The sequence below is a fragment of the Miniopterus natalensis genome, chromosome 18 (assembly GCF_054644295.1).
Source record: "Miniopterus natalensis isolate mMinNat1 chromosome 18, mMinNat1.hap1, whole genome shotgun sequence".
Taxonomy (NCBI): domain Eukaryota; kingdom Metazoa; phylum Chordata; class Mammalia; order Chiroptera; family Miniopteridae; genus Miniopterus; species Miniopterus natalensis.
Window position 1 is genome coordinate 21002501 of NC_142098.1, and position 12764 is coordinate 21015264.

Below are 12764 nucleotides of genomic sequence, written 5' to 3' on the forward strand. Positions count from 1 at the left end.
AAAGGGAACTTTTCATCCCATCTGCATTAGCCCCATTCCTTTCCCCTGCTCATCTGGGGTCCATTTGCCACCATCGCTAGGACTGTTTTGAGAAGTGGGAAACTCTATTCGTTTCGCCAGGTCACGGACAGATAGACAGAAACAAAAACAGAGTCTCCGCATTAGTCCTGCACAGAAATCATCATTGGACATAATTAACCAGCGATGTGCACCACTGTGGACGTTTAGAGACAATCCTTCCAATTGTCTTTTTCCCCAACAAGCCCTGCTCACTCAAGTGTTCAGGTACTCGGTTACATTCAACACAGGCTAATTCACTTATCCTCAACAAGTGGGCTATTGATTTTTGCCTGTTTTCAGAGCAGCCTGGGGCTTTCTGAACAACAATAGCGGCCCCTATTTAAAAAAAAAAAAAAAAAATGGTGCGATTCCGGGGAAATGCCCTTTCACTCCCCATAATCGGGCTGGCTTCACGTTTGTCTGGACCTGTTCCTATTTCCAGCCGCTAATTTACACAGTCCTCTTTTCACCCTGCTCCCTCGGAATCCGGCGTATTTCTTGCCTTTTTAAGCTGAGAGGTCAACGGGATTTGCTTTTGTTCAGGCGAAGGGTACAAGAAATCCCCCCACCAGCAGGAACGAGGCAGCAGCCGTCCTTATTTTCCGTCTTTTCCTTTTCCTGGCAATCAACTTGTGAAAAACACAAAGCCTCACCTTCAAGGTTTCCAAAAGGCAAAGAGAGTAAATCCCGAGCAACCACCGAATGCGTGCTTCTATATTTATGGTAAATAATATTCTTTGCATGAGAGTAAAGCAGAAAAGAATTGATAACAAATATGTCACAAAATTTTAAACGTGCTAAACTCTCTAAATGAAAGTACTGAATAAAAAAGAGGAGATTACAAATACAGCCAATTTTTGTTAAGGGAAGAGAATGATTTGGTTTTTTACGTTAATTATATATATATATATATATTTATTTTTTTTTTTTTTAAATAGTCCCATGGTAAATTTTGACCTCCTTAAAGAAACCGTGATGATAATACTTTGATGGCCATAAATCCTCAATTCTAAGTATAAAGCGAGCACTGGGTAAAGTGAGTGACGGGGGATGGCAGGGGGGGCAAATACACCTCTCCCCAGACTGCTGCTCCTAACTAGGATGTGTTAGGACAATGGCATCCCCGTAGCTGCTCCACAAGGCAAGCAAGCTGCCCATCCAATTTCCAATTCAGATGCCGAGTCTATTAGAGACGTGCGTGTTTCAGCTTCTTCCCCCACTCAGAGGCATTTACACTGTCATGTTAGTTAGGGGGTCAGCCACGGGCGCTGGAAACAAGAGACACACGCACAAGCTCTCCACCAGGAGAGGGGCTCCGTTTAACCACGGAGTACCTCAGCCTTGTTCAGTGGGGCTTCTTCCTGTCACTTTGATGAAGAGCAAAGATAGTTGGGCATCTGCATCAGCTGTGACACTCGGGGATGCTGCAAAGAACAGAACTGTGCCTCGGAGCACAAGCCGCCAGAGTGGTAATTCTGGATAGTGCTGAGTCTCCAAACAATAAAATTTTAAATTTTGGGTTGTTAATGAGGTTGCTGGAGAAAGGACAGGCAGTGGGTGATTTTAAACTCCAGGCACATTTTCGATTCTCCAGTTAGCACAATGGTAATAGAAAGCCGGCTTCCTTTTCACAAGAGCCAAAGCGGGGAAACTGCTGTCTGGAGTGGCCTTGTCTCCCCTTGGCTGAGAATGGAAAAGCGAGGACTCCCTTGACGCGAGCTCTGCCTTTGTGTTTGCACCTGGAGATTTTTTTATTTTTTTTTTTTAGGGCTAAGAAGTCAAGTCACCAAGTATTGATTACTTACAGCATGCCTGAGTGCGACACACCTTGAGGGAGACAGGAAGCAGGAGGCTGGAGAGACAAGGCTAACGTTTAAAAAATAATCAGGAACAACAGAGTATCGGGTATCATCAAGTGGCAAGCTCAGAGGATACACATACATCAGACATTCCTAGCCTTCCAGAAGTAGGGTCCAGTAAAATCAAAACAGAAAAAAAAATAGGCAGGCTGACAGATTTGCTAATATTTTGTTTTGCCAATTAAGGACTTTAAAAAAGAACACAAAATCAGAGAGCATTAAAAAAAAGAAAAGGAAAGAAAAAAGAGGGAAGGAACATGTAACTTATTTTCTGTTATCTTTATTAAAGGAAAAGACATTAAACATTAAAAAAAGGGTGGGTGAAGGATACAATTCTAAAATAGATGACAGTTTAAAAAAAAATGCATGTAATGTGCTTTAAGAGAAACTCTCTACTTTGTCTGTATTTTTCTCATTTTTAACCAGCCTGGTGAAAATTCCATCACAGATGGCCCTTTGGGATCTGAGAGAGGACAATTTTCTTCTGCTCATCCTGTACCACCTCAGCTCCAACTTGGCACACACGTGCTCCATGAATATTTGCTGAATAAATGAGGGGCCATATTTACAAATGAGCATCTGCTGAGTAAAGCTTCCCCAGGGCCCAGGGAGTCCAGGATAAGAGGACAGGATGGCAGACCGTGAAGGTGTCGGTGTGGTGAGAGAAACAAGGGAGGAAATCCCCAGGAGTTATCACATTGGGAGCACTCAGGAAGGCATATTTCGAGCCCACCCAAATGCAGAAGCGTCGGAATGTTGCTTAAGTGTCTTCCAAAGCCAGGTTCTCATTTTTGAGGTTGTCCATTGAGATTTGGCTACATAGATAGTGGTCACTGGGTGTTCCCATCCCAACCCCACTGGGTCCAACCAGTTAAACAACAGAGTGGTAACACAGAAAACAAATTATCCACGCCGGATTTTATTGGGGGCATTGTTGAGATTGGTATAGGGACCACTGCAGTGGGGTTTTGTAGTAGAGGAGAGAGACTGGGCTCAACTACAAATACCAAGTGGAGGTTTTATAGCCAAGGGCAAGCAGAGTGGGAGGGTTGGTAGATGAAGAATTACCAAGACCATAGATTAATTCTAACAGGGTTCTTGCTGAAGGCAGGTCAGGATGATCAGACATTACCTGGAGGACATGGGGAATGAGGAAGGTGCCCAGATACATCAGTAAACCCATTTAACAGGAGTTGCTGCTTAAAAAGGGTCATGCAAGAAAAGACACAAAAGTCCAAACATTGAGGATTCCTTGGGAAGGAGACTCAGAGGAGCCTGACTACAATCTGATCAAAGGCAGACTCTTTGTCAGTGGACTCTTAACTTCATCATCTCAGGGTATAAACTTTTTTTTTTTTTTTTTTTTTTTTAATGCACATAGTTTCCCATGTTCACCCAAAAGGCACTATTTCCTGACACTCAGAGTGGGATATCTATGATACATTTGAGGCTATGGGGTCAGACAGGCCTGAGCTGTTCTCCTGGATCCCCCAGTCACCAGCTGGTAACCTGAGCTGCAACTTAAACTCCGTGCTTCAGATGCTTCATCTGTGGGATGCAAATAATAACAGCACCTCTCAGTGCTGCAGAGGCTGAGCGGAAAGGATGATGGATATAAAACACAGAGCACAAAGCCTGGCCCTCGAGGGGGGACTTGATATATAGCACCTGAAAAAAGACAGAAAAAAAAATCTGGCTGCATTTACTGCTCTCCCTTGACCCCATGCACAATCTCAAAAAAATGTGCTGGAGGCTGGAGGGGCAACGGCTATTAAATCTTGTTGAATTCAAGAACACAGAAAGGCTCTAATCAGAGAGATGAGCAGAGAAATGAAAATTAATCAGCAGTTACAAGTCAAAAAATATCACAGAGCAGACAGCAGAGATTAGGGATCTGGTTTAACATTTACCAACCTATGTGATGCAAGAGAAATCACTTGGTATCTCTAAGCCACAACCTTTTCATCTGTGAAATGGAGCTAATGATGGTGTCTACTCCTAGGTGGCTTGAATGGGGATCCTACAAGGTAAACTGCTTTTCGTAGTGCCCAGCAAAATGTGATCTTTAAAAAACTATGATTTATTATTATTATTATCACTATCAGAATAGTATCAGAACAGAATATCTGCTTGAGAAACTTAGCAGGAAGGACATGACTGCTTCAGATCTCATTACATCTTTTACGTGCAAAGGAATGATGTTGCTAATATGATGTCTTTCCTTGTTGAACCAATAAGCTCTCTCCAGAAGGGAATAAAATATGAATGGGGAAATACTAAAGAAACAGGTAACTCCCATAGCCCTCTACGTCTGACAGGAGAGTGATTCTGTTAGTGAGATTACTTCAAAACAGTGTATTAAGCCCAATGGAATCGTTTTAAAATAAGACTCTAATTTCAGGAACCTAAGGAAGCCTGAATTTTAATAAGATATTTCATTGTATCCCAAATACAAAACCATTGTTTGCCTGACTCTATAATTTATTGTTAGACAGACAGTGCACTATTACTGTAGCAAAATGAAACGCGCAATGATTCCGCTAATAAAACAATTGGATCATAAGGCAGAGCACAGCTCGGCAGTTTAAACAGAGCCCAATACCCCTGAGTGGAGATCTGCATAGTCTAATATTCCCAGTTGGAATTTCACCTTTCTCTACTCTTCCGCGGAGAAAATCATTGAAAGAGCCCGCTAACAATACCATTACTGTCTCCCTAACTTAATCCTTTGTTCCTTCCGAAGAAAAGACTGCAGCTGATTATGAATATTCCACCCTACAATTTCCATCAATTAATATTCCACCGTGTTCTTATTACGGTATTAATAGCTTCTTGATTTACATTAGAAAGTATATATTTCACACCACTGGTGAAGCTATTCCTTCCTCTCTAACGGAAAGTGATTACATAAAGAACTTAGAATTTGGAAAACGGAGGTGGGGGTGCGGGTAATTGCTTGGTAATAATATATTCTAGTCTCCTGCCTGTTTGTTCCTCTCTCTGCTGGGGAATTCCTATTTCCCAGCCGAGGAGGGCAGCACAGCTCCCCTGAACCTCCTTTGTCCTCTGACCCTCCTTCTGGGGAGACACTCTGAGCTGGGCCCGTGTGTTTGCTGGGGCTGCCTTCTGTCCCCAGAAGGCAGAGTCTGCAGGTGGCCTTTCACAAAAGCCCAGAGGCAGAGAGAGACCCAGCCCCCTTCCAGGTGAATGGAATGAGGCAGGTGGCAGTGAAGGAGAAAGGCAGGTGACAAAGAAGGAGTTCTGTTCCAGTCCAGAGTGACCCAGTCTGGGTTTGCCTGCACTTCCTTGCTTTGCAGGGAACCGCCTGACCCAAGCTGTCGCTTGCATCCCCTGAGCTCTGGGTGTGTTACTTGTAACATAACTTACTCTTCCCAGGTACGTCCAAAGCTGCAGAAGCCCCTGCAAGGACTCAGATGGCTGCGGGGTCGTTGTCCAGGCTTCTCCCTGTCACCTTAGGTGGAGGCCTGTAGGCCCGGGTCAGCCCCACAGTGATCATTGAGTCTGTTCCAGAGCTTTGGCTCAGAGAATTGAGGCCTCTCAAGGCAGCTGTTCAAGAGTTGAACTCCAGACCTCTCTCAGTGGCCTGAGTTCAGCATTCACACTGATCCTGCCCCACTGTTCTGCTATAATTTTGGGGCGGTTCCAGCTGCCACCAGGATTTACCAGTGAATCCAGAAGATGCTGGTCTCCATCCTGCCACTGTGTGGTCACCAGGGAGCTGCCTCCCCTGTCTGGACAGTAGCTCCACAGAACAAGGAGGTTGGTTCCCAAGGGGAGTCACAGCTGGCACCCTGCACCCGCTTCCTCAAGCACACAGGCTTGGAAACAGAGGGTCAAAAATAAAGTGAACTGGTTGCCAATATTTAAAAGTAAAGAGACTTCATGCAAAAATCCTGAGTCCTGTTTCTCTTTTAAAAAAACATCAGCAACAAAGAGCTGGAGGAGAGGCACCGTTACCCTTACATTCCAGTCCTCACTTGGCTCACGTGTATTTATATTCCACTTACAGGGACCCCTGCAGAGCCCTTGAGTCCTAAAACTGCTATATAGTTCAGCCACTGTCCCTTAGACAGCCACCTGCCCTTTTCCAAGACGGACTCATCCCCAGAGTGTGTTTGCAAGACCCAGAGACTGGACGCCCTATAGACTCTTCAGGGTCCCCAGGTGGCTTGGGGCACCATTTCTCTCCCCTGCTTTGCCCGCACCTCACTTCATAAGCCTAAGGTGTCCGGGGACGGGTCCTCGAACACCTAGGTCTTCAGGTGCTGCTCTCAGACCTGGGAGCAACGGTGATTGACAGCATTGGGGTTTCTTGCATTTCTCTTAAAAATCGCGTGAGGGACAATTAAAAGGCAAGGACTCAAAAAGAGACAGATATACCCCTCCTGAGGCAGTGTCCACACATGACCAGAGCTGTCCACGGGGCCAGCTTAGTGAAAAACACCAGTCAGAGGGGCCGCGTGATTGAACTGACAGACCGATTCCCCAGCCATGGAAGGCAGCCCTGGGCTATGGCTGGGGGCAGGGCAGCCAGCCCTTTGGTTTCTTTCCCATTTAAAACACTTTTGCGGAGTCTCTAGCCCAAGGTAGAGATTCAGTTCAATGTCTGTGGATTGATTGATTAATTTAAAGCCCCTGAGAGATCCCGTAGGTTCACAGATAAAGCTAGATGAGCTGAGAATTTTCCTGTCTTCCTCAAAAGGAAAACGTTCACGAAGCAGCCCCCTAATTGGAGATGATTTACATTCTGCCTTGATCTCACAACCGGAAGAGCAGGTGAGAGCCTCCACCAGCAGCCACTGGAGGCTGGTCCAGAGCAACTACGGTGTCCACATCTTACCCAGCACCTTCAAGATGTGGACCAGCTTCTGAGCCCCCAAAGGCAGATTTAGGGGGTCAAATGAGTCTTGGCCTCAGTGCTGACTCTGCCTATGCAAGTCACTGAAACTCCCCGTGCCTCAGTTTCCCTACTGAGAAATGGGGATTTGAGTGAGCTCCTGAGTCAAGTGCTGAGCACAGCACCAGGCTCAGAAGAGATGCTCACTAATGGATGCCTGTTATTATGAAGGTGACTCTGATGAGCCCAGGCAAGGTCTCACCAAATGTGACACTCCAGGGCTGCTCTAACTCAGACAGAAGTACCCCCAATGCCCTCTTGGGGTGCACCACAGTCACTTACATACTAAGGACTTCAGCATTTTCATGGACTGATGCCCCACATCACCCAGCACTGTGATTCTGAAAGAAGGCTTCCTTTCAATGTTTGCCTGCCGATTTTTCCATGTCTCCAAACCAGGAGACACAGGGGTCTAAGATGTTACCTACCAGGAGATAGCCTGGTTAAGGTATCCATGGGTCCTCAGAGTCTCTCCCCAGAGTGAGACCCCTCACCTGGGAAGAAATCTCTGGCTGTTTGCTGAAATAGATCAGAGCAAAATGAACCAACATGCACTGGGGCACAGGAAGGGAGACGTGAAGTTAATAATACCACATAAATTCAATTTGCATTCCCCTCTTGATTTTCACCCAATCTACATGAGCTCTCCCAAATAAGCAGTCATCTGAAATCCTCCCACGTGACAGACAGTCCTAAGCATTTAAAAACACCATCCCTTTAATAAACCAAACCTCACAATGTGGTTTTAACTGGTTCTAGAATATTCTGATAGTGAAATATTTTCTGTTTCTGGGCCAGAACTGGTCATTTCTTCTTGAGAATATGATGTTTGAAAATCAGTTCCTCCTATTATAGATTTCTCCCTCAGCTTGTAGAAAATCCATGATTCCCTAAACATTGGTCTTTGAAAGCACATTGACTAAAATCTTCATGCTTAATTCATGAAGCGCAGTCTGGAGATTAGTGGAGCTGGACATAGACCAGGAATACTTTATCATATTCTAATAAGCAGAGGCTGAAAATTGCATTTCTAAAGCTACAGTATTAAAGGGCATACCGCAAAACATGACCCAAACATAACTCAGTAGTTTTACAGTGTCTGAAAAGGCTTTGATATGATAAAGTATGCTGACGGGAGGAATAAACACAAGTAGAAATTTCTGAATTTAAAAAGGAAAAAAAAAGGGAGGGGGGCTTGGCAAACATTCAGTATATTCGTGGAAAAATATATATAATACACTCATCCACTGTGATTCCTATTAAACAAGTATTGACTGTCGAGTCGTGCTATAGAAGATCGCTATAGCACCGCAGTTGCGAGGGTTGGAGAGCATAAAAGCCTGAGAGATGAAAGAAAATAAATAAAGCTAGCCTAATGAGGTTAATTCGAAGGCTTCCAGAAAAACCTAAGTGCTGGCTTTTCAACCTTTCTTAAAATGGGGTCACCAGCATTGATTATGAAGGCAGAAAGCGTATGGGGGACAAATGCTTGACGGTTCATCAGAGACGGGGCTCAGAAGTGGTTCGGGGTAGAAGCTCTCGCTCATGCAGGCAATGTGCTGCAATGTGTCAGAGCAACCACAGAATCCCAATACATCCATCAGTGGTGCACACGGCACCGAGTCCAGTGCCTGGCGCACAGTAGGTACCAATAAGTGTCTGTCTGATTGACTGATTGATTGACTACAGTGTGAGGGAGAAAGAAAGCAAGGAAAACAGGTCCCATGCACACCACAAGAGCTCCTGGAGGCTGCTGGACTTACTCTAAGGACTACTCCCTAAGCCGTTTTCCCTTTACAAAGGCAGGTGTTGATCAAAATAAACAAAGCATTAGGGCCCATCACTGCTCAGATCACAGCAGAAAGATCAGAGCAGCGGAACCCTGCTGCTTTTTACGCATTTCTTTTCATGGGTGTGCACTCACCATGCTCCCCTCACTCACCTAATGAAGCAGGGTTTGTCCTCTTACTTTCTACCGGGTCCCATTTGCCTCCCAACCAAGTCTCCCTGCCAGTCTCCGGGGACACAGCCCATGCTTTCCCCCACACAGACCGTCAGTGACGTCAGTGCTCGCCAGCAGTGTCAAAGGTCTGGGTCTCCTCCTCTTCTGCTGCCTGGTCCTGTGCATTCTCCATGTCTCCATGGGCCTCTTCTGGAAGCCACTTTACCACCCCTAGTGTGCCCACCCCTGGCTGGGCCAGCTATTCCTGCTCTGGGTTTCCACAGCACCCCATGTCATCCCCACCATAACTCTGATGACAACTTAATTACTGCACCCCTCCCCCATCAGACTATACATTCTCAAAGGCCCAGCATCTTGACAAGTAACCCACCACCTCCCCAGGCCTAGCACAAAGCCTGGCAATGTAGGATCTCCAAATAAATAAAATAGAGTTATTGCATGAAACAAATGAAGGTGGTGAATCCAAACTATCCAACACTAAAGGGGGAGTGTGGGTTCCATCCTTTGTTTTATACTCACTTTCACATTTAAAAACAATAAAGCCTATTGTGTCTGGGACATATACATGCCAGATATGACCACAGAAAATCTGAATATAAAAACTGAGACGAAAGAACACAGTATGGAAAACTAACCCCCTTCCCACCATTTAGTATTTTCTTCACTTTGAGTACAAATGTTACCCCCTTTGAACCCTGAGGTTCTCCTCTACTCTGCCAAGTTCAGATTTCTGACAGAGGCTCCCCGATGAGCCACTCCGAAGCGGTTCTGAGCATGGTTCTCGCATGAAGCCGTCTTCACTGGCTGACCAAGAAGCAGGTGGCCCCGTCTGCTCTATCTTAAGCACACTGTTGACTTCTGAGAGGTAAACGGGGCCGGGGGTAGAGACTGAGGACACCACCATTGAGAGTGTGGCCTCGTACACAGACACCTGAAGTCATGAGTGGACGTGTTTGTTGCAAAGACATGGGCAGGGTCCCAACAAAAACTGCAAATCGTGGGCTGGAGGGAGGCAGGAGTCACGCAGCTGTCAGCTGTGGGGATCAGAACCACGAGAAGACTCTCAGATGTGAGCCCGGAGGAAAGGGCTTTGGTTCCAATTTGAGGGAAGAGGAGAAGATACATTTCTAGTTGCTGTCCTTGCAGCTTCCCTTGTCCCATTACTGCCGGACCTTCTGCTGGGAGTACGATATCTGACTCCAAATCTATTTCTGCAGCAGCTGCTGGCAATGGAGCATGTGCCTCCCCATCCTCGGTGGCTGCTTTTAAGAGGACTGCAATGTCTTCTCCTACAACTGACGCGGTTGCAGCAGCCCCATCTGCACTGCAGGCTCTAGCCAGCCCTCCTCCCCCACCGCCCCTGGGCCTCAGGACAGAGCACTCTCTCCCTGAACAACTCCGATGCCCTGGGCCAGCTTCCTTTCCCAAAAAGGGGCCCTGGATGGGGTTATTGTGAAAAGAACTCACGATTTCCCTAAGAATCCAGCCATTCTTGTTTTCCGTTCATTGTAATTCTTTACTTGAAATATGTATCAACTGCTATTTAAATCAACAATGGGGGCTTTCAAACAGAGAAACTATGAAAATGAAATTGCTTTTAATTTATATCCCAAGAGACAGAGGCTGTAGAGTTCTTTGAATGCCAAGCAAATTAATAAATAAAAACATAAATAAATGTTCTCAGTTGGGGGTAGCCTATGAGTTGCATAAGGGGACAAAGGAGCCAGTTGTGGTCCAAGACAACTTATTTAGGTGCTACGCTCTCCATCTGATGTGTGGGGTTCCTCTAAATGTAGAATACAGAACTGCACCAGGAATACCACCCCCTTCTGGAAGGGAGGTGGGAATGCCATGGTTTATATGACCTGAGAATGATGAGTCATGGCAAGCTGAGGACTAGACTCTCCTTATGGGTTCTGGACCATGGAAGGGTCGGCAGAGTAAGCTGTGCGCCAGCTGGCATATGCGAGCCAAAAGGCAACAGGACAACTTTGGAGTCCACCCCCCGCCTTCTCGGTCAAGAATCAGGTAACATGGAGAGAGGTCAGATCTTGTTGCAGCAAATACAAAAGTATGAGCTGATTTGGGGTTCTGCTGCTGTAGAGTATTACTGAAAATAAGAGTCTAGGGAAATCTCAGGAACTGGCTTAGCAACGCTGCATGGGGAGATATGAATTGATGTACGCACATATGTATATGGGCTTGCTTCATATATGGGGTTTAAAAGGCCCCAAGGATTCCAGAAGATGAAGCTGAGGACAGGTTAAAGCATAGGCATTAATAAGGCAGGGGAAGAGCAGTTGAGAAGTGGCTTTACAATGCTCTTGCCGGGAACTTTATTAACATTATTGCACCTCATCCTCAAATGGATATTTTCCCATTTGGTGGAAGAAGAAACTGAGACTTACATATGCTTTCCTGATTACACAAGCTGGATGTAGTGACGGTGGGACTCAAATGCAAACTAAGGTCATCTGCCTTTCTCTCCAGGTGTTAGGAGGAGAAACCCAAAGATAATTTTTGTTTGCTGCAGCCGGGAAATGTACAGGCCAGCTGACCCAAGGGCTCACAGGATGTCATCAGCTTTCACTCTTGCCAGCTCTTTCTGTCTCATCTTTCCTCTCTGACTGATTCCCATTCCCCCCACTCCTTCTTCTTCTCGCTCTTTTCAATAGACAGCCTTCCCCTGTGCAACCTGGGAAGATGCTGCAGCAGGGCCCGAGGACCCCCCTAGGGGGGGTCAGATGAAGGGATGCAAAACCCTTCCCCACCAGCTGTGGCAGCAAAGTGTCAGCAGCAAAGGACATGGAGTGTTCTACTTTTTACACTGACTCAGGCCTCAGGCCAGCACTGCAGCCAGATGGGAACTGCAACTGGTCAGGCCTGGGTCACGTGCTCATCCCTACAGGGGGGTCCTGGGGGTCGTTTGAAGATCAACAGTACCATCTCCACCAAGAGATAGGTTCTTTCCAGAGAGACAGTGCACTAGAAGTAGTGCAAGTGCGATGGGAAAGATGCTGGGCAGACAACACTTTAGTTACAATAAAAAATCAGGATGAAGTCTTGTGATCCTCAAAGGAATCAGAATATAGTCTAGGGGAGAAAGTAAGATGACAGGCAGTGAACGGAAGGGTGGGGCAGTGTGCCCGGGTGTCTTCAACCATTTGGGCACCCGTAGTAGAATACGAGAGACCGGGCTGCTATAAACAACAGATGCTTATTTCTCAGAGTTCTAAGGCCTGGGATGTCCAAGATCAAGGAGCCGGCAGATTCGGAATCTAGTGAGGAGCTGCTTCCTGCTTCACGAAAGGCTGTCTTCCCACAGTGTCTCTGGGGGGTGGAAGTGGCTAGGGAACTCTATGGGGTCTCCTCTGTAAGGGCACTAATTCCATCATCAGGCTCTGTCCTCAGGACCTAATCACCTCCCAAAGGCCTCACCTCCTAATAACACTGCATTGGGGGAATAGGTTTCAACATATGAATTCTTAGGGGGACACAAACATTCAGTCTGTGGCAGCTGGTGTGGCAGAAACTTCTGGTGTGCCCCAAGTATCCCCTTTCCCTTCTCCCTTGGCTCCAGAGCCTCCATATGTACCTAGGCACAGTGAAGGCAGGAGTGAAGCCGGCATCTCCCAGCCCCTCTTCCAGCTCTGTTTAGTCAAGTGACTACATTGAGTCCACTGGGAAGGAAGCTGGGTGGGGCTTCCTAGAAGGCTCTTTGAAAGGGAGGGGTTTAGTCTTCAACCTGCCTTTCCTCCTTCATGTTGCCTGGTCGTTTTTTCGGACCAGGAGGTTACCTTTCAGGTGGAAGCAGGGTTGCAAAGCAGAGGGAAGGAAGCTGGATTGCTGATGACTTTGTGGAGTGGCCACACCAGCCCTGGGCTGCTCATTTCCTGTCTTCTTTTACATGAAAAAAATTACCAGCCTGGTTGGGTCCTGGTTACCAGCGGAGGAGTGTAATTCC